This window comes from Salmo salar, chromosome ssa27, assembly GCF_905237065.1.
Source record: "Salmo salar chromosome ssa27, Ssal_v3.1, whole genome shotgun sequence".
NCBI classification, from domain to species: Eukaryota; Metazoa; Chordata; class Actinopteri; order Salmoniformes; family Salmonidae; genus Salmo; species Salmo salar.
In genome coordinates, this window is record NC_059468.1 from 11,050,347 (window position 1) to 11,072,773 (window position 22,427).

The window sequence follows — 22,427 nt, forward strand, 5'->3', positions numbered from 1 at the left end:
TTTTCACAGGTGTACAGTCAGGTATAGTCAATGTACTTGGCAGCAACAGGCGAATAATACAATTGTAGCCTAATTATCAATACAGTTTTAAGAACTAAATAAAATGTTGAGACGTTGTAGTTAAGTAACAAATTATTATTTTTGACAGTTCACGCACATTTTGGGTGTCAACAGAACAATAAATAACATAACATTTTCACATGATACAATAATTGAACATGATTTGTCAAAATAATTTCCCCATATTATTATTATATTTTTTTTACTTGCAACTCGGCAAAAAAACATTTCACTTACAGAAATAAATATTCTTACCGCTGTCCACCGTCGAAAGTGTCGCAAAAAGGAACAAAAGTAATACATTTTTAACGCACACATGAATGTTGAACGGCCCGAAAATAAGAAGACTAATATGCCTAAATAAAGTCTGCTTCAAATTTCCAGGTGAACTAGACATTGTGACATCAGTGCACCTTGGCTTTCACAACAAGGTGAGCTCCAGGCTTTCCTCATGGAATGTGGTCAAACAAGTTTGGTTGGTTATGTAAACTGTACAATAGAAATCGAATTATGGTTCCAGCATCAATACATCTGGTAAGAAAAACATGAAAACACATGTTCATTTTCTATATCTAAAATGTGATTCACAAAAATGTTATTCGGGTGAAAACACATTTATTTTGGCACATCTTATTCTCACAAGGAATCCCACTGCGATTTTCAAAAGATCAAAATGATCATAAACTAAGAACTTCATATCCAAACATATCTGATCAGAATGGTAAATGCTTGGAAATGAATACATCCAGATTCACAGTATTTGTTGATTAAAAAAACAGAATCACACGTTCTTTGGTTTGGATGCGCTGTCAGTCACTTTAATGTCTGAGAGAATAGAGAGATAAAGTCATTATGGCAATGGCTGCTTGCTTTTAATACTCAGGGCTATAGCTGCAGTAACAGTGGGATTTCTAATAACATTAATTTAGATAACTCTATGAATTACAATAGAAGTTCAATATTACCAGAGTCGGGGGTGGACAAGGACCATTTCATGAAATAAATAGTAGTGGTGTGTTAGTATTACATGTCCATGTAGTCTCTTGATGTTGATATTTGTTGGGATGTTGGTTAATATATGGTTTGCAGTGTCAATGCCTGTAGTTGGATGCAGGGTGGTATGGCTGCTGGCACCAAATCTGTTAAGTGCTCAGACACCGTGTAACGGCTGTCGGAAGGAGCGGACCAAAGCGCAGCGTGTTGAGTGCTCATAATCAATATTTATTTAAACTTAGAACACTAAAGAAGAAATAAAAAAAAGGGAAACCGAGCACGCACAGTCCTGTAAGGATCATAAACTACACAGAAGACAACAACCCACAAAACACAAGTGGAAAAAACCCCTACTTAAGTATGATCTCCAATTATAGACAACGAGGACCAGCTGCCTATAATTGGAGATCAACCCAAAAAGCCCCAACAAAGAAATAGAATACTAGAACACAACATAGAAATAGAAAACATAGAACCAAACACAAAACACCCCCTGTCACGCCCTGACCAACTCTACCATAGAAAATAACCTCTTACTATGGTCAGGACGTGACAGTACCCCCCCCCAAAGGTGCGGACTCTGACCATACCTACACAAAACAACAAACCCCCCCAAACACCCCCCCCCAAAAGAATACCACAAAGGGAGGGTAGGGTGGGTGACTAACGTCTATGGCAGCTCATGTGCAGTACCCAGAACCTTCTCATCCCGCGCATTCCCCAGTGGAGGAGGTGGCTCTGGTTCGGGGAGTAACCCCCGCTCCGCCCGCTGATCCCTCTGCTTCTGTGCCACTGGACCGTGGATCGTCGCCGGAGGATCTGGGCTGCGGATCGTCGCCGGAGGATTCTGGGCTGCGGATCGTCGCCGGAGGATTCTGGGCTGCGGATCGTCGCCGGAGGATTCTGGGCTGCGGATCGTCGCCGGAGGATTCTGCATCTCAGTAGGTTCCGGACTGTAGGCCGTCGCCGGAAGCTCTGGACTGGGAACTGTCGCCGGAAGCTCTGGACTGGGAACTGTCGCCGGAAGCTCTGGACTGGGAACTGTCGCCGGAAGCTCTGGACTGGGAACTGTCGCCGGAAGCTCTGGACTGGGAACTGTCCGCCGGAAGCTCTGGACTGGGAACTGTCCGCCGGAAGCTCTGGACTGGGAACTGTCCGCCGGAAGCTCTGGACTGGGAACTGTCCGCCGGAAGCTCTGGACTGGGAACTGTCCCCCGGAAGCTCTGGACTGGGAACTGTCCCCCGGAAGCTCTGGACTGGGAACTGTCCCCCGGAAGCTCTGGACTGGGAACTGTCCCCCGGAAGCTCTGGACTGGGAACTGTCCGCCGGAAGCTCTGGACTGGGAACTGTCGCCGGAAGCTCTGGACTGGGAACTGTCGCCGGAAGCTCTGGAGGCCTGATGTGTGGGGCTGGCATAGGGGGCGCCAGACTAGTAACACGCACCTCAGGGTGAGTGCGGGACACAGGAACTGAACACCCCGGACTGGGCAGGCGCACTGGAGGCCTGATGCGTGGGGCTGGCATAGGAGGCGCCAGACTGGTAACACACACCTCAGGACAAGTGCGAGGAGCAGGCACAGGACATACTGGGCCGTGAAGGCGCACTGGAGATCTCGAGCGTAGAGCTGGCACCACCCGTTCTGGCTGGATGCTCAACCTAGCTCGACCAATGCAGGGCGAGGGCACAGATTGCATTGGCCTGTGAATGCGCACTGGTGATACAGTGCACATCACCGCAGAACTCGGTCCTTGCCTCGTCACCCGCTCCCCACAGTAAGCACGGGGAGTTGGCTCAGGTCTCCAACCTGACTCCGCCAAACTCCCCGTGTGCCCCCTCCCCCCCCCCCATTTTTTTGGGGGGGCTACCTCTCGCACTTACCTATAGGCGGATATAGCGCCTCGTAGTATCGCCGCTCCGCTCTTGCTGCCTCTATCTCCCATTGCGGACGACGATACTCCCCAGGCCTTGTCCAGGGTCCTGCCCCATTCAGGATCTCTTCCCAGGTCCACTCCTCATCACGCTGCTTGGTCCTTTTGTGGTGGGTTGTTCTGTAACGGCTGTCGGAAGGAGTGGACCAAAGCACAGCGTGTTGAATGCTCATAATCAATATTTATTTAAACTTAGAACACTAAAGAAGAAATAACAACAACAAAAAAGAAAGGGAAACCGAGCGCGCACAGTCCTGTGAGGATCATAAACTACACAGAAGACAACAACCCACAAAACACAAGTGGAAAAAAACCCTACTTAAGTATGATCTCCAATTATAGACAACGAGGACCAGCTGCCTATAATTGGGGATCAACCCAAAAAGCCCCAACAAAGAAATTGAATACTAGAACACAACATAGAAATAGAAAACATAGAACCAAACACAAAACACCCCCTGTCACGCCCTGACCAACTCTACCATAGAAAATAATCTCTTACTATGGTCAGGACGTGACACAGCGTTTGTTATACACGCAACATCAATTGACACCAGAAAAAAAGGCAACTTTCAAGAATGAGTTCCTGGGGGGAACAAAATGGCGCCGTAGAGAGAACACGGTGTTTCAGCGAGCTCACGCGGTATTCGTAAATTTATATTCTTACATTAATCTCCTAGCTTGAAAAAGTGGCAGAATTGGCTAAATAAGTTACCCTACAATGAGTCTTGGCGACTATTTCTCAAAAATCTCCGACAACATGCCCAACAGAGCTACTAAGAAGTCGACCAAAACCGCCATCCGTGTAGATGTGCAGGAGGAGCTAGCTAACGTTAGCGAATCTAACAACATTACAGATCCAGGCACAATGGACTTAGTGATTCAAAGGATGACGAATAACATTACTAAAGTGATCGATGTTAAGATAAGAACGGTCCTGGAAGCAATAGCAGGCCATTCAGCTGAACTACAGAGGGTTGTCAAACGTGTTGATGAGGCGGAAGGAAGAATTGCTACTGTGGAAACTTCAACTACATCCATGGACACTAAGATAAAAGCACTTGAGAAACAGGTGCGCGAAATGGCGGAGCACATTGACGACTTGGATAATCAAGGACGCAGATGCAATATACGTGTTATGGGACTCCCGGAAAATTCTGAAGGGACACGTTCAGTAAATTTTTTGAGGAATGGATCCCTGACTACCTACAAATGGACACTAAGGCTGGTCGGGTGAAGCTAGACAGAGCACATCGCTCTCAAGCACCGATACCCGGTCCCAATCAGCGCCCACGACCAGTGGTTATAAAGTTCCACAACTTTACCGACAAGCAGCGCGTCATGGATGCGGCTAGAAACATCGGTTCTGACGGTAGTCAACGTAAAGGTCCAAAGGTCTCATTCTTCAATGATTATTCCACAGCGGTTGTACGAAGGCGCAAGGCGTTTGATGAGGTGAAGGCTCGACTCAAGAGAATGAAGATCGACTACGCACTGCTGTACCCGGCCACATTGAAGATTATGGTCAACGGATCGCCTAAAAAACTCTACACATCTGAAGAGGCTGCTGCGTTTATTGACTCTCTCGGGTAAATAACCTTAAGCTACACCTCCGCAGCATTGGATAACGTCTTATTTTATTTTTAATCTGATCATGAAACAGTGGTGTAAATTCTCATGTGCTCCTGTTCAGTAATATTCGTATCGTTATTATTTTTCTTGCTAAAGTAACTGCCGCCGTAGCGCAGACTGAGATATGTGTGAACCTATATTGGTGCCCAGGCTTGGTTTTAGGTAGAAGAGCCTCAATCTTCTTCTATTGATTTTAATTTCCACATATATAAAGGATGAGGCTATTGAGTGGCAATGCGGACTTAAGAGTCTACATTGGAAAGTTGAAATCCCCTGCATGTTAGCTAGTGGGAAAAACCCCTTTTGGATCTTTTCATGTTTAATTTTTGGGTTTAATATAGTTCGAGTTCAGGGTTCATATCGTTTGTTTACGCTCAGTGAGATAGAGGAGAGTTCAACACATGGAAAAAGGTACCACCCCATGTTTACAGTAGGATTCAGTCTGGATATTGAATGGTCAAAGCGCAATGGCAGGTAACAGACTACGTGTATGTACATGGAACATTAGAGGGAGCCATAACCCCATTAAAAGGAAGAAGGTACTGTCCTTTTTGAAAAAAGAAAATATTGATATTGCCCTGTTACAAGAAACTCATTTGAATGATAAGGAGCATCTGAAATTACAACAAGGGGGGTTTGGTCAAGTGTTTTTCTCATAATTTACATCCAGAAGTAGAGGTGTAGCAATTCCTGTGAAAAAGAACCTACCACTTAAGGTCTTGAAGTGTGTGAAAGATAAATTGGGTCGCTTTGTTATAATTAATGGTACTTTACAAGGGCAGAGCATTTCCATAATGAATATTTACTTCCCCCCTGCCCCCCCCCGACTTCCTCACTAAGGTATTTCTAGACTTTTCAGAATTAAACTCAGACACTGCAGTGGTTGGAGGAGATTTTAATTGTTTGTTGAACCCCCTTATTGATAAGCTTCCCAGTGGTATAGCCTCACTCTCTCCTCAAGCTAAGTCACTTACAGCTATTTGTGATGATCTGGGGTATGCTGATGTTTGGAGAGCTTTTCATCCCTCCAACAGAGAGTTCACTTTTTTCTCTGCACCTCATGGATGTCAGACTAGAATAGATTACTTTTTTATGCCCAGGACGTCACTGCAGTCGGTTTTATCCGCTAGGATAGGAAGCATAGTCATATCTGATCATGCGGAGGTGATCCTGGACATAAAACTCAACGGGGCATTCAATCAGTCAAGACACTGGAGGTTGAATACAACCATTCTTAAAGACCATACATTCACATCATATTTTATTACAGAGTTTAAAGCATTTTTCTCTATTAACTCTCAATCAACAGATAACCCCTCACTCCTTTGGGAAACCTGTAAGGCGTACGCCAGGGGTCTGATTATGTCATACGCAGCCACTAAGAGGCGGAAAAGCGTGAAAAGCAAAAAACACTAGAGGGTGAATTAGGAACTAAAGAGAAGGACTACATTGAAACTCCCACTCCTGCCCTATTAAAGGAAATATCAGTCATTAGATCAACGTTGGACTCCCTCCTAACACAGGACGCTGAAAAGAAAATGAGATTTGTCAAGCAAAAGCTATATGAACACGGCGATAAGCCAGGAAAGTACTTGGCGTACCTAGCTAAAAAGAGAGCTGACTCACAGTCAATTGCGGCTATTACTGATTCTGATGGAAATAATTTATATGAAAATAAATTGATAAATGACTCATTTAAGAAATTTTATGCAAATCTTTATGCCTCAGAACTGCCAAATGACGCACCCAAGTTAATGGAGAACTTCTTTTCTAAGATTGAGCTCCCTACTATCTCCGAAGAACAGAGGTCTCTCCTTAATGCTCCTATTACTGAGGAAGAGATAATGTCCGCAATTAAGAATCTGCAAAATGGTAAGGCCCCAGGACCGGATGGGTTTTGTAGTGAGTTCTATAAAGAGTTCCATGGCCTGATCCTTGAGCCATTGCGTGATATGTTTAACCACTCATTTTGAAATGACCAGCTCCCCCAAACGCTGCGAGAAGCCAACATATCACTTATTCTCAAAAAGGGAAAATGTCCGGAGTCTTGTTCCTCGTACAGACCAATTTCCCTTCTGAATGTGGATAGAAAATTGCTTTCTAAAATTCTAGCCACAAGATTAGAGGACTCACTGCCACTAATTGTGAAAGAAGACCAAACTGGCTTCATTAAGGGACGTAGGTCATGTAACAATGTCAGACGGCTTCTTAATGTAATTGAAGTCTACCAACGAAGTGCTATGGATGGTCTTGTGCTCTCCCTAGATGCTGAGAAAGCATTTGATCGTGTGGAGTGGTCTTACCTATTCTTTGCTCTAAATAAATTTGGTCTGGGGGACAACTTTATAAAATGGGTGAAAGTTTTATATGATGATCCTCAGGCTGCTGTCCTTACTAATGGACTACGGTCAAATAGCTTCCCTATACACAGAGGTACCAGACAGGGCTGTCCTTTGTCCCCCTCCTATTTGCACTTGTTATGGAACCACTGGCCGAGGCCATCAGGGTAACGCCTGCTATACAGGGGCTGCTCATTGGTGATGTTCACCATAAAATAAGCTTGTATGCTGATGATGTCCTGATATTCATTTCTAATCCCAAGACTTCAATCACATCTCTTATTAATATTATTGAGTTATTCAGCGAATTCTCAGGCTACAAGATTAACCTAACTAAATCAGAGGCTATGCCACTTGGTAACCTTCACTCTGTACCTAATACTTCTCCCCCTTCCCTTTTAAATGGTCTCCCTCAGGTTTTACATATCTGGGTATATTTGTAACTCCTAAATTCCAGCAAATGTACAAAGCCAATTTTGTTCCCTTGTTCGACACAATAAGACAGGATCTGGAGCGCTGGAACTCTCTTCCGATTTCATGGTTGGGTAGAATATCCCTCTTGAAAATGAACATTTTACCTAGGCTACTCTACCCAATCCAAATGATCCCAGTATTACTCTCCAATAAGGTAATAAAGGATGTAAATGGATGGCTAAGTTCCTTTATATGGAGTAAACGCAAGCCAAGACTTAAGATGGCAATATTGCAGCTGCCAAGTTCTATGGGTGGCTTGGATCTGCCCAATATCAGGTTCTATCAGTGGTGTGCCCACCTATGTTATATCTCAGACTGGATCACAAACGATGACTCCTCTATTTGGTTAGACATTGAGACTTCTCTTTCAAAATACCCTTTACAGGATCTTTTGTTTTTCACAAGTTTCAAGTCTGTAAAAGATAATTGTAACAACCCCATTACACTTAACACACTCAAAGTATGGAGGTCAGTTCAACGTTTCCTGGGAAGGTCCAAACTAACCTCTGCTCTTACCCCAATTCTCAACAACCCAGATTTCGCCCCAGGATTGCTGGATGCTGGCTTTAACGTTTGGCTTAATAAGGGCATACGCAGACTAAATTACTTATTTGCGGATAAGATTTTATTGTCATTTGAGCAGATGGTCGAGAAATATCAACTCCCAAAGCAGGACTTTTTCCGTTTCCTACAAGTAAGACATTATATTCTGAAGAGCACCACCTTAATTGGCAACCCTGATATGTCTGTCATTGAAAGAATGCTTTTTTCCCACAAAGGAAAATGTCTGTAAGTCTGTTTTATGATGCTTTAAGGTCCTTTTCCGCTGTCGATACACAAAGGGTGAAACAAGTGTGGGAGAAAGAACTGTCTGTTACTATTGACGAAGAGATGTGGGAGGACATTTGGAAATATGCAAAAACAATATCTATATGTAATCGTACTAGAGCAATTCAATTAAGAATAATACACAGATTGCATATATCCCCAAATCGCAGACATGCTTTTAGCCCCTCTTCCACTTCTCCTCAATGTCTTAAATGTAAAACTGATACAGGCACCCTAACACATTGTTTATGGTCATGTACCAAAATACAAAGATATTGGTCGGGTGTTCTGCAAGAAATTGAAAAGATCCTAGGGGTCGATCTAGAATTGGACCCAGTCTCTCTACTGTTAGGTCTCCCTAGTAGGCATGTAACTTCTGTGGGTAAGAGGAGGCTTTACAACATCCTCACCTTCGCAGCGAGGAAAAACATACTTTTACAGTGGATTAGTGATAAGGTTCCCTCTATTAAAGATTGGCATAAGATACTGTTTGAATGGGTGCCGCTGGAATATCTGACATGTACATTGCATTCTAAGACAGATCAGTTCTACAGAGTATGGGAAACTTACCTAAATTACCTAGAACCTGAAGTGTCAGCTATTATGCTGCAAGGATTCTCTTAGAATGGTGGTCTATGTATTTCAGAATTACACTGTACGTTCCATGTGGTGAACTCAACTTCTTGGTTTAAACTGAGCTTTTTTAAATTTAATTTAATTTTAATTTAATTTAATTTTTTATTTTTTTATCTCTGTTTATGTTTGTTTAAAATGTATGTATTGAGAGACACAATGAGGGGGATGGGGTGAGAGAAGCGCTGAGCGGGGAGAGGGAAAGGGGTGTGTGTGTGTGTGTACGTGCGTGCATACATACGGATATGTGTAAGTGAGTGCTGTTTTTTTTACCTTGTCTTTGTTGTTGTATCTCTTAATGTGGGTGAAAATTTGGAAACTCCAATAAAAAATACTGTTACAAAAAGAATGAGTTCCTATGAGGCCATGATTGTATAAAAAACAAATATATTAATGATAAATTATGTTACCTCCATTAGTCAGCATTGCCTCCCTCTAGACGTTCGTTGCTGCCTTGACCTGGAACAGCAGAACTAACATCTGTACTTCCATAGTTTCAACTGCAATCACTATGTAGTTAAGAAATATATAATAAAATAACTGACAATACTTTTTAATAACATTACCAGTCAGTGCTGCTAGTGTCATAATTTATCACTGGGAAAAGATAATATTATCATTCTTTAATTAGATACAGATATACAGAATTGAGTGTTATATATGCTCATAGTCTATTGGCACATAGCCGCGTGAAGTAGGTCTGCTGAGGGTGCTGCAGAACCCCGATTAAATATAAATCATACAAATTGTGAACTTGCCCTTTATTTATGAGGCATTTATAAGTTATATTCTTGAAGGATCAATGGGTATGTATAATGATTTTATAAGTCCAATAATGCATACAGCAACGACAGATTTCCCCTTTAATTGTGAACTGCTTTACAACGCTGATATTCTGCATGATCGCTACAGATTGAATCGAGCTCTTAGTGTTAATGTCTAAAAAGGTGTCCAATAATTCACTGCAAAGAGATTTTCTTTACCTCAGAACAAATCACATGGTAAACTTGATAACATATGAATCTTAGTTCGTACATCAACCCATGAAACAATGAGTAGTTTACATGCGCACTAATAATTCGATATTAAACTGATTATGGCAGAAGGCCGAGTATGGCATTAGTCATGTAAACACCTTACTCTGCTTATCTTAATCGGCAAAAATCATAATCGGAGTAAGCATACGCCGATAAAAACACCTGTTTTTCTGAGCAATCTTTAGAATTATTAGGACATGTACAGCTTAATCAGCATTCCAGCTGTGTATTTGATCTGCGCATGTGCAGAACCGGGTAGCGCAACACCCCTCTATTATGCCCGAGTGAAGTGAATGTTCCCTGAGACTGTCTTGGGGAGAGCAGTTAGTGATATTCGTCAGTTTTAAGTATAAAAGTATCTGGATTAGGCCATAAACGGAGTTCCCAGATAAGTAAGGCCTGTTCATGTGTGTTTTTGACCTACGATTTACCACACACACCAGCATGCATGCACAACTTACCGGATACCATGGGATTTATTTTGTGGGACCTTTTCAATTTGGTTTTAAATTGGGTATGCAGAATGATGGAAATGTTTGAAATGTTTGTAAAGGGTTTCGGAAGGACAGGGGAAAAAAAGGGATAGGAAATATTTAACGGTGTCGAATGCCCTGTATCCTGACTTTCTGGTGAGGCCTGATCAATCTCATTAGAAATGAAATAGAAATCGAAACTGGTGGGATTTAATTATAAAATGAATAAGAAACACCAGTCTCTATTCTATTTAACCATTACTTTATGAGATACTATTATTTCCTTATGGAGTTGTAAATCTAAGTTGATTGGTTATTCAATTTAATTATTTTTGAGTTAACATGCAGTGTTTGTTTTTGAATCACGTTGTGAATCATGTGTTCAAAGGGGAAATTACCAGTTCCCTGGGGCCCTGGTCTTTGGGTAAATACACAAATGTATTTTGTTCAGTCTGCATATAGAAGGGAAAATATGTTAATAAGAGTTGACAGTTACTCCAAATGGATTGTGATATGTGTATTACTGATTTCACTTTTGTTTTGTTTCAATACAAATTTCACCAGATTGGGTCTGCTGGATTGTTGGGATACCCCCATGGGTTAGGGTGCTAACTCCCTGATCTGGTAACTCTTCCGAGAGGTCGCCAGTAAAACAAGGGAGTATGAACTAAATTTTGAAATGGTTTCAACAGTAACCGTATGTTGTTATGCTCTTTGACATTTGTCGTAGAGATAAGGTTATTAAGAAAATTGGGAATGTAATAATTTGTCATATAGTCAATGCTTGTCTGGATTTCCTGAATCAGAAACGAATTGAACTAAACTTTTGTTCTATCTGTCCTCTCTTGAGGTTATCATGGAAGGTGATGTCAGATTGTGTCTTAATGCATGGTAGGAATAATTTGACCACAAACAGTGTGTGTGAGCCTCAAAACCCTCCCTAACCGGCTGAAGAAAGAGCGACAGAGGCGTTCAATGCGATAGTAACAACACTCCTGTCTGAGTCCGACTCATTAACCTGGGTACGGGCGGAAGGACTGCGCCATGAGTCCTGAGACCGCGCATGTGGAGTGAGCATGGAGAGATAACATTCAAACTTCCCTCAAGCTCCTGGTGTACTGGTGGGAGAAATGGACCAGACAGAATGGTGGTAGCAGCTCAGGTGAGAGACTCGTATGTGGGAAAAACTGATTACTTTATATTACCAAGGGCCATCAAATGTGACAGGCAAGAGTTACAAATGTGCCGTTGGGAAGGAGGAAGTGCCGGGAGGGGGGGTGGTATTAATCAAGGTCTACACACTGCGAACAATTTAGACTAAGAATGCATTGAGATACCGATATTTCATTACCATGCCACTTGAGACAGGAAAACAGGGACAAAGGGGGGTTGTAATGAGAAGTGTTATTACCGGAAATAAAAGGTCCCGCTTATAAATGTACATTCTAACCGTGAAGATGTGTGCTAGGTTGAGAAGCTCGCATTAGAGTGATAGACTCAAAGTAAAGCCCTAAAGACTGTCATTCTAAATTTGGGTTGGATAATTTCTAAAATGTTTTATCTATGATTCGGCTCCAGCGAGAGAGTTGCTCTCAGACTGTTGAGGGGTGGGTACACTGCCCAAATGTATTAGGCCTACGGAGGCTGTACAGACCTTGTCTTTAAGTGTCCTCCAATAGGGAGGTTGCTAGAGAACTCACTGGATGATAGCTTGGGTCAACAATTTTTTATTTCATTATAAAAATCATTTTTACCATGTCATCAGAATTTTTATGTCAAATCGCATCGATACATATAGATTGCTCGATGATGCGGTACAATTAATTGCATACAAGGCTCATAGTCTGTGTCTTGTGTTAACACCCAAGGATGAAAATGAAGGAGACGGGCATGGAGACCAGCATGACATCGGCATAGCACGTAAAGGATGGGCGGTTCTGTCCCCAGTTGTAGTAGCATCAAGGGTGGTGTGAAATTATTAAACATGTATTTTCTCTCTTCCCTGTTTAAGTCAATATGTTTTTAGGTTTCGTGGAACATAGAGTAATCATTGTTCCAGAGGAGGGACTGACATATATTGCCTAATTGATTTGAGAATATTTTAGTATATTTATAACTTTAGAAGTGCATTAGGAGTAGTGACCATGTGTTATGGGTTAGATGGAATGATATATGTGCAAATGTATCTGTAGCAGGAGGCGAGGTACACATGAGGTCTGCGTTTGAGACAGAAGGTTTACATAAGGCTGTTAAGTGGGATCGAATGTGACTGAGGTGGAGATCTGTGGGGGCTTAAAAATTGAGGTCGGGGTGATAGTGGTATCATTCCCAGAGGCTATGTATATTGTTACAGGAGATAGCTCGTAGGAGAGGGAGGACAGCTAACTGCACAATATAGGGACTATTACACATACCCAGATCATGGTGAAAGTAGCAGAGATAGTGTTGGCGTTTCAGACACTTTCAGGAAACCTGTGACTCAGAGTTTTGTTAGGTTTGATATTCTTCCAACGTCATTGATCTCTTTCCCATTTATAACAGCCAAACAGACAGCGAACACTTAACAGATTCCATGCAGTAGTTATTCTCACGGCAGTCGCTATAGGGACAATAATTGAAGGAGGCTATAGTAACCACATGGAATTGGACTACGGCGCAAATTGAGGATTTTGAGGTGTGCGTCATGGGCAGTGTTAGTAGTAGCAGGGGTTACTGTAGTAGCATTGTAGGGAGAGTCTATGTTGTCAGGAAATGACCCATGCGTTGCAGTGTGTATATTCCCAGGTGAAAGCGGCACATGAGGAGCAGGAGATAACCGAGAGAACGGGCTGAATTCTGGAGATTGAGTGTACATCAAGATACACCTGGAGGGGGTGTTGGGACAGCGTTGGTCTGGTCTACACACAGTACTCCTTACAGCACCTGCAGTGGTAAAGATCGTCTCTCCTCGGTGGGTTCACCCTTCTCACGTGAAGTGAGGTCCAGCTGCATAATGGGTGAGCTTGAAGACGCAGTGACAGAGGAAGCGGAGCTAAAGAGAGAGAGAAAGAGTAGATTCCACTATAGACATGCAGATGGGTTGGGTCTTGGAGCTACTTTAACCACCATAGTTGGGTTGGGTTAGTTGCTTTATTGGTTAATGCATCAGATGAAAGGATAGATGTTGGGGTAATTGTACTCTGGACAACATTCTGGAGGCATTGATGTGAAAGCATATACAGTGCTGGGTTACCTCAAGAGGATGTAGCGTTGATTAGGGATACGCATTCGCCTATCAGGTGACGTGCCTATCAGGTGGCAATGGAGGAGGAAAGAGATGAGGAACAAAGTGAAAATGACATGGCTTGGGAACACCTCTTGGATCCTGTGGTCTGACGGGGAAGACTGGGCGAAAGCATGAGGAGGGTTTTTAAGGCTTTCATTTTTGCCAAACTCAGCAGAAAAGTATCCTGAAGGCATAGTCAGGTGAAGAGAGAGTGGGAATGGTCATGTTATCAAACTTTGGGTTTTCTTTGCATGTATAATTATGCATAGATTACCACATTGTTAATACTGTTATGTTTTGTGTTTCTTGTTGCTTTGAGGTCAACAGCTCCAGTGGACACGTTATTATCAGTGTTCTACGAGAAATGGAAATACGATTGTGCTTGGTATGACTATAGAATAGAGGCCATAAGTCTCTGAGTTTGTAAACCTCACTGTGAATGTTAATTATGTTTTGTTTTTTTGTTCATGTTTTGTTATCATTGTTTGTTCATGTATAAGTCATTTCCAAGTTTATGTAAGATGAACAGCAGGAAGCTATTGTTCAAGAGGAGGGACTGTTGGGTTCTGAGAATATGAAATATACTTATTCATGTCACTGAGGGAGAGAAGGTAATGTATAATGTTTACATTATGTCAGGATATGTTGTTGTTAGCCAGCAGGGATCCTTTGGGAGGGATCCTCTGGGAGGAGAAGACACACAGTCTGGTACCAGTCACCATGACAGCTGTGAGTTGGGGAGGAGTGAGCACTTGGGAGCTGCTTTTCTTTATCTTAGGAATTTAATGATAGGATTTAGTGTAAATAATATGTCATTTTGATTTACTTATTTTTCTGCTGACGACAGGTAGGGTTGTGAGGTGCTAAAAAGAGGTAGGGAATTTGTAACATTTATTGCCACCTTTCATCCAGCCTATGCGGCGATCTCATTGTGCTACACTCTATGAACTACCCGTGTGCAATAAATTCTGAATGTTTTTAGGAAGCAATTTAGATTGAAAATATATGTTGTGTGCTCTCTTTAAATGACTCGCCCTTTGTGTCTAATCCAAAGACTGTCTCAAAACATCTGAACCTGAGGAGCAGCGAGTTCTCCACAGAGAGCTTCAGGGTCACCTGGGAACACTCAGCCCAAGACGTGGTCCTCTACACTCACCTGGACCCCAACCAGAGGAGGAGCACTAATGAGGTATTTCTGTCTGTCTGTCTAGTTTTCCGTCTGTCTGTCTAGTTTTCTGTCTGTCTGTCTGGTTTTCTGTCTGTCTGTCTGATTTTCTGTCTGCCTGTCTAGTTTTCTGTCAGTCTGTCTGGTTTTCTGTCTAGTTTTCTGTCTTTTTATTTTTCTGTCTGTCTGTCGGTCTGGTTTCTGTCTGTCTCTGTTTGTCTCTCTCTCTCTCTCTCTCTCTCTCTCTCTCTCTCTCTCTCTCTCTCTCTTCATGGTGAAGACGCAGGTGAATGGTAACATGAACACCTACCTTCTAAACACTGAAGAATAACGAGCATGCTGTTTGACACAATGAACCTAGGTGTACTTCACATACTTTCTAGGTGTACTTCACATACTTTCAGCTTTAGTATGAAGATCGACAAGGATGAGATCATCCTTCAAGATCAAAACAACTTACTGAAAGATGTTGAAAACAAATCCCACACAAGAGCCACATACAGTAGAGGAGCATTATTGTGACAGAATACAATGACTTTGGAAAAAGTAAAAAATGTTGTTTAAGTTCAATTTTTGTTTTTGGTGCTGCTCTATGGTCATCAATGAAGACCGAACGCCCACAATGATGACGCCATACCCATTGAACCCATTTTTTTACAATCACATACCTCCCCACTAACACACAGGCATTGATGGTTGTGTTATTGTACACGTTTAAAGATATCCATTACAAAGCTTAAGTGTCCCACTTTGCTAAGTGTCCCACTTAACCAAAACTCACCCGAATGGGGTATGGTTTATCTAACCTTGGGTGTATATTGCTGTATCCATATTTTTTTTTACCTCAACAGAATGGGCTTCTTTCTAGTTATTTTACCACCTGAATTTAAGGGGATTTGTCGCTACACAAATACACTCAGAAAGAAAACAATTGTAAGGCATTTAATGTTTGCCATATATCAGGGGTGAAAGTAAGGCGGTAAGGTCCAGTATGACGTCCCCGCAAAATAAATATTGGGGGTACGCCGTACCTGTAAAACATGAGCCTATCACAATTAATACAACATGCCCTCAAAAATATAGGCTATTACACCATTATGTAACATTACTACATGTCTGAGGCATGAAACATTTTCGAATTAACATGGTGGTCTATGCTCCAAATTGCATTGTGGTTTGAGGAGAACACTTACATTTTGTAAAGGTGGAGATGAGAGGTCGAGACGCTGGAGGTCAATTCGGAGTCTGAGGACCGCGTGGACAACAGTGGATGCATCAATTCAGGCTAGGCTAAGTGTAGGCCTAATGACAATGGCAGAATGTCATCACAATACACCTAGGTGTTTTGTAACAGGTGTCTCTTTCCATTCATCACATTGCGGCTGCTCAGTGCACTGTTGGGGTTTGGTTGCTGAAACTATTTAGTGAGTGGACGAATGTTCGCAGATAGCCTATAGGAGCGCCTTTGTTAAGCGATTGTTTGGCAGTCAGATGAAAACCTCCTGACTGGTTGTGTTTATTCCACATTAAAAGGCATAGGCGGCGTATCCATAAGGCTAGGGGAAGCTACGCTTTCACTAAAGTAAATATAATTAAATTGCTAAAATTATATAGCCTAATTAGCTTACTCCTGTCTATACAGAAATAAATAAAATCATTGAAAATCGGATACTACACCAGAAAGCATGATTTGGCCTACAGTTGGAAGAGCCCGCATGTTGGGCAGCACGTGCTGCAAATACAAAATAGATTATTGTTGAGATGTGACTGTCAGTGAAAAGCAGAGACCCAGCAATGCATATCATATTATTTATTTCAATGATTTCCTTATATGAACTGTAAGTCGGTAAAATCTGTGATATTTTTTCATCTTGTGTTTATATTTTTGTTCAGTATATAATAATGTTATGGTAAATTTAAGCATTTTATGATTATTCCTCGTGACTACTTGTTTTGTTCCACAGTTTGTCATGGTTATAATATCAGTATGTGCATGTAGTTTAGAGTTTCAATTTTTAATGTCATGTGCACAAGTACAGTGAAATGCCTTTCTTGCAAGCTCTAAACCCAACAATGCAGTAATCAATAATAAGATGTATAGATGTTTGTGATGATATTGTACACAGTAAGTGCCAGGAAATGTGTGTGTGCAATATCAAGTAACCCAATCCCACCCCTATTATGACAATATGAGGTCTTTGTATCTTTGTACTTTAATAAATGTTCTGTATTAACTAATGGAAGTATAGGTTGTCTTTAATCTACTCGTTGTCTAAAAGCATTTTTCAACAGATCAGATAGCTGAAGTAAATTCCTATCAGTCAAATCGGAGAAGTCATGCCTTACTAGACTGCTTTTAACAGACCAGGTTAAGTTAGGATCATGCTACAATCCTCTTAGACATGCTCCGGAATTTTGGCAATTAGGAAGTATTTTTCAAACCTCCTGCTTTGGGCTGGATGTTTCAATGTGTAGTTCATACATAATCTATTAGCAGAATTACTGTTTTACCTCAATTGGCCACAAAATCCCTAGTTTGAAAGCGACTGTTTTCTGGAAGCTGTGCAGCACCATTTTCCCCCACATGGGCCAGCCCCCTAGCAATTAGAATTTCAGCCAATGAGCTTCAGCCCCTTTCCCATTTGAGTAACAGCTAGCAAGATGCACACACAGCAGAGCAAGAGAGGGAGCACATAAATTAAGCAAAAAAAGAAACGCCCCTTTTTCAGGACCCTGTCTTTCAAAAATAATTCGTAAAAATCCAAATAACTTCACAGATCTTTATTGTAAAGGGTTTAAACACTGTTTCCCATGCTTGTTCAATGAACCATAAACAATTAATGAACATGCACCTGTGGAACGGTCATTAAGACACTAACAGCTTACAGACGGTAGGCAATTAAGGTCACAGTTATGAAAACTTAGGACACTAAAGTTTCTACAGACTCTGAAAACCCCAAAAAGAAAGATGCCCAGGGTCCCTGCTCATCTGCGTTAATATGCCTTAGGCATGCTGCAAGGAGGCGTGAGGACTGCAGATGTGGCCAGGGCAATAAATGGCAATGTCTGTACTGTGAGATGCCTAAGACAGCTCTACAGGGAGACAGGACGGACAGCTGGTCATCCTTGCAGTGGCAGACCACGTGTAACAACATCTGCACAGGATCGGTACATCCGAACATCAAACCTGCGGGACAGGTACAGGATTGCAACAACAACTGCCCGAGTTACACCAGGAACGCACAATCCCTCCATCAGTGCTCAGACTGTCCTCAATAAGCTGAGAGAGGCTGAACTGAGGGCTTGTAGGCCTGTTGTAAGGCAGGTCCTTACCAGACATCACCTGCAACAACGTCGCCTATGGGCACAAACCCACCGTCGCTCCACCAGACAGGACTGGCAAAAAGGGCTCTTCACTGATGAGTCATGGTTTTGTCTCACCAGGGGTGATGGTCGGATTCGCGTTTATCGTCGAAGGAATGAGTGTTACACCGAGGCCTGTACTCTGGAGCGGGATCAATTTGGAGGTGGATGGTCCGTCATGGTCAGGGGCGGTGTGTCACAGCATCATCGGACTGAGCTTGTTGTCATTGCAGGCAATCTCAACGCTGTGCATTACAGGGAAGACATCCTCCTCCCTCATGTGATACCATTCCTGCAGGCTCATCCTGACATGACCCTCCAGCATGACAATGCCACCAGCCATACTGCATGATTTCCTGCAAGACAAGAATGTCAGTGTTCAGCCGTAGCCAGTGAAGAGCCTGGATCTCAATCCCAGTGAGCACGTCTGGGACCTGTTGGATCGGAGGGCGAGGGCTAGGGCCATTCCCCCCAGAAATGTCTGGGAACTTGCAGGTGCCTTGGTGGAAGAGTGGGGTAACATCTCACAGCAAGAACTGGCAAATCTAGTGCAATCCATGAAGAGGAGATGCACTGCAGTACTTAATGCAGCTGGTGGCTACACCAGATACTGACTGTTACTTTTGATTTTGACCACCCCTTTGTTCAGGGACACATTATTCAATTTCTGCTAGTCACATGTCTGTGGAACCTGTTCAGTTTATGTGGCAGATGTTGAATCTTGTTATGTTCATACAAATATTTACACGTTAAGTTTGCTGAAAATAAACGCAGTTGACAGTTTGTGTGACAGTTTGTGTGACAGAGCAAGCAATTTTCAGGGAACACTTTTGGCTCGTGAGCACAACTTTCAGAACTACTGGCTAAAAGTATACAAAAGTACAGGAGAATCTCTTTAAAAGGAACATTTACTAAGCACAGAGGACTGTCCTCTGTGAGGATAACCGCTCTGTTAAGTAATTAATTTAATCTATAGTTTGGGTGTGACCTCAATAAACCACTTACGATTGTGTCTTGGAAATTACCACGAGGGACACTCGAAGGCAATCTTAAATGAATCATTGTTTATTGTCAGCGCGCTGGAGAGGCTCCAACAAACTTAATTCACCATAGTGATTTTTTTACATGGTAAACAGAAAGCAAAAGAGAAGTTATCTTTCGTGTTGGAATTTCAGACATAGTTGGTATTGTATAATCGTAATAGTAGTCTTGTTTTATAACGTTTTTACTTGAATAGTTCAATTGGGAAAAGTGACTGATCCAGAGTATTTATGAACTATGTCTGTAATGACTGGGATTATGTCAGGAACCTGTCACGCCTGCTCCCGCTCTCCCTCTCTGGCGCTCGAGGGCGACAGACTGCCTACATTACGCACACCTGCCACCATCATTACGCACAGCTGCGTAATTTTGGACTCACCTGTACTCCATTACTTAGTTGATTATCCCCTCTATATTGGTCTGCTCCTCACTTTATTCCCTGTGTCAGCATTAATGTCGTTATGTGTTCTTGTCCAGAGGCATTCCTGTCCTGTTCCGTTCCATGTCCGATAATTATTAAATGTTAACTCCCTGTACCTGCTTCTCGTCTCTACCAACGTCGATCCTTACAGAACCGGACAATGGAATTCTTTCAGGTGTGTCTGTGTCCTCCCTGTGAGATGACCTCAATGACTGAGACCTTAAGGAGGTTTCTTCAAATCCTAATGAATCACTTCACAAGCAAGTACAATAATTGGACACTTTAGAGTCCATCAGTTAAGTAAGACGTGTTTCCAAGTCAGAAGAATGTAGATGTCAGAGTTGCGTTACACTTGTGCGTCAAGGGCCCGATTAACCAATCACGATGCTGTCAGCTGATAAACTCTTAATTTATGGGGTATTTAAAGGGTCAGGGGAATGTCAAGGCAGAAACACTGAAAACTCTACAAGGTAAGCCAATGGATATATCAATGCTCATGTGGTTGGTATTAGGTGTGGATGTTGATATTCTGTTTATTTCTGTGTAATAATATTGTCAACAGGTACATATGATTCAGTGCTTACATAGTAAATGGTTCTAAGTAAATACCTGTAGAAATCTGCATGTTAGGTGTGCATTTTGTGTGCTGCTGTCCTATCTTATCTAACTCACTTAGTGCTATTTCAGGGTAAAATAATATTTTTGTGTGGGAAGAAGAAATGCTGTGTTATGATGTTTATCTTCTTTGTTGCACCACACAGTTATGTTTTTCTTATTCTTGAACAGGGCCCTAAGAATCAGGGCTTGCAAATATCTGGATAGGTTTGATTTATTTCACAACTACTTTATCTTTCCAACAACCTATAGATGAGACTATCTTCGTTCCTTCTCTGTGCCTCTCAGCTGATGCTCACTCTTTTCTCACTGGCTCTGCTGGTTCCCATCTCGGGGGCACACGGGCACCCCCACTTCCCCCTTGCCATCCTACCCAGGTTGGCGAACCCTGAGTGGGAGGCTGACTTACTCCAGCTCCAAGCCTCCCTCGATGTCCCAGGGGCTGTAGCTGCAGCGGGCCTCCGCTCTTGGGGGCCGCTGCTGGAGCTGGGACCAGAGGACCCACGTCTGGGCCTGCTCAGGGAGCTGGTGGCAGAGAACAGCTGGGGGACAGAAGGGCTTGATGAGGGGGGATCTGGAGAGGTGGTCGCTGGGTCCCTTCCCCGGCTACCCTATGGACACTCTGCACTACCAAGAGGGGGGGAGAAGAGGAAGGAGAGGGGGGAGGAAAGAGGCTCTTAAATCTATCACTGGTGGGCTTCAGGCTTTCAACAAAAAGACGGGAGGCTTCGGGTTCTGCTTCGGAAGGAAGTAACAAAGGAGGGAAGGGTCGGGAAAAAGAGGAGGCACTCGGACTTCTGGAGTGTGGGGAACTTGGAAAACGGTAAGGTAGAGGGCTGGAGGATAAAGATGATGAAGGGAGGGATGAGTTGACAGTAGAGATGTGCTGATTGACACCTATGTCAGAGCAATCAATCATTACATTATGATGAGATGTGTATCATCAGAGAAAAAGAGAATGACAAGCCGATAAAGAGAAAGTTTACCAAGTGGTCAGAAAATGTCTGTCAATGTAAAATACAAACTCTCATAATTGTTACATAATAAAATGATTGAGGGTATGTGAATGTATATTTTATGTTGTCCATGATTTAAGCTATCCATTTCAACCTACAATGAAAAATCACAGTATTTTGATAGCCTTTTAAAAAAAAAATTTATTAATCAAACAAATCAAATCAAATTTATTTTTATATAGCCCTTCGTACATCAGCTGATATCTCAAAGTGCTGTACAGAAACCCAGCCTAAAACCCCAAACAGCAAGCAAAGCATGTGAAAGAAGCACGGTGGCTAGGAAAAACTCCCTAGGAAAAACTCCCTAGAAAGGCCAAAAACCTAGGAAGAAACCTAGAGAGGAACCAGGCTATGAGGGGTGGCCAGTCCTCTTCTGGCTGTGCAGGGTGGATATTATAACAGAACATGGTCAAGATGTTAAAATGTTAAAATGTTCATAAATGACCAGCATGGTCAAATAATAATAATCATAGTAGTTGTCGAGGGTGCAACAAGCACGTCCGGTGAACAGGTCAGGGTTCCATAGCCGCAGGCAGAACAGTTGAAACTGGAGCAGCAGCACGGCCAGGTGGACTGGGGACAGCAAGGAGTCATCATACCAGGTAGTCCTGAGGCATGGTCCTAGGGCTCAGGTCCTCCGAGAGAAAGACAGAAAGAGAGAATTAGAGAGAGCATATTTAAATTCACACAGGACACCGGATAAGACAAGAGAAATACTCCAGATGTAACAGACTGACCCTAGCCCCCCGACACATAAACTACTGCAGCATAAATACTGGAGGCTGAGACAGGAGGGATCAGAAGACACTGTGGCCCCATCCGATGATACCCCCGGACAGGGCCAAACAGGCAGGATATAACCCCACCCACTTCGCCAAAGCACAGCCCCCACACCACTAGAGGGATGTCTCCAACCACCAACTTACCGTCCTAAGACAAGGCCGAGTATAGCCCACAACGATCTCCGCCATGGCACAACCCAAGGGGGGCGCCAACTCAGACAGGAAGACCACGTCAGTGACTCAACCCACTCAAGTGACGCACCCCTCCCATGGACGGCATGGAAGAACACCAGTAAGCCAGTGACTCAGCCCCTGTAAAAGGGTTAGAGGCAGAGAATCCCAGTGGAAAGAGGGGAACCG